Genomic DNA, 1,406 nt, shown 5'->3' on the forward strand with positions numbered 1-1,406 from the left:
CTACTACGATAATATCGGGACATGTGAATAAATAACCATCCATACTAGTTGACCTTGCTTACGTGATCAGCTCGGCGAGGATTTCTCCACCGGACGGCACCGTACTTGGTCAAGGAAGAGCTCCGATTCTACGAGGAAGGGAACACGGTCTTCCACGACCGTTATCGCTCTCCCTCGTAGAATCAAAGCTCCTCCTTGACGTCCGTTACCGCTCGGCAGAGAACATCCTCGCCGACCTGAACACGGTCCGCAAGTTCAACTAGTAAGGATTTGCTATAATTTTCTAACTATTTTCTAACTTTATATTTATATATACTTTAACCTTCTTTCATGTAAATATGCAAGCTTAAAGTGATTTTGAGCTCAAATTGCTTACAAATGAAAAAAAAACCACAATAAAGAACCATAAATATATATAGTGAATAAAATGGCATAAGAAAATGGTAAAAAATGAGAGTATGAGATTGGTAACCTTTACAACTGAAGAATCGACGGAGGAATCGAAGAATGGATGGAGGAACAATAGAGGGAGGGAGGAAGCAAGAACACTACTGCAGTGAGCTTCAAAATGTGCTGAGCTCGGGTTCGGGGAGGAAGGAGACGGCCGATTTATAAAGGGAGAACATTTAGTCCCGGTTGATAGATCCAACTGGGACTAAAGGTAACTTTCCAACCCCGGGCGCAGCCACGGCCCGGGAGTAGACCTTTACTCCCGGTTGGAGCCACCAACCGGGAGTAAAAGTATACCTTTAGTCCCGGTTGGTGGCTCCAACCGGGACTAAAGGTCCCTGCCACCTCTGTCTGGCGCAGTAGCCGTTGGGCAGGGACCTTTAGTCTCGGTTGGAGCCACCAACCGGGACTAAAGGTATTTCTAGTCCCGGGGGCAAAAAATTCCGGGACTAGAGCCTATTTTGACCGAGGATCAAAGGTCTGTTCTCTACTAGTGAATCTCATCTCGTATCTGTTCTGCCCTGCCTCAAGATCGGTCGTGCCATGCATCATCCATCATCCATGACCATGAGATGTTCACGATCATTCCAGTTTATTTTTATTACTTTTTATGGAGAGAATTCAAGTAGTGATGTGGTTTGGTGAAATTGCGAGGGTAACGACATCTTGCATCGTGTCTGGGTTATGTGTTGCTGTCGGTCCCGGCACAATGTGTATGTGATGTGCCAAACCGCAAATTAACAAATTTAGTTTGGTTCCGATCCGATCCCCTGAATTCAGATGGGCTGTTTTTGTCGCTCACGTTTGCAATTGGAGTAAAGTCTATCGCCCGGTACGTTTGAGCTAGTTTGGTTTATAAGCCATAGCTGAAAGTACGATTGGCTGGTTCAGTATGAGAGAAAAATAATGTTCATTTGCTGATAAGCCATGGAGCCGAATACGACCGAACAAGCTGT

This window comes from Miscanthus floridulus, chromosome 14, assembly GCF_019320115.1.
Source record: "Miscanthus floridulus cultivar M001 chromosome 14, ASM1932011v1, whole genome shotgun sequence".
Taxonomy (NCBI): domain Eukaryota; kingdom Viridiplantae; phylum Streptophyta; class Magnoliopsida; order Poales; family Poaceae; genus Miscanthus; species Miscanthus floridulus.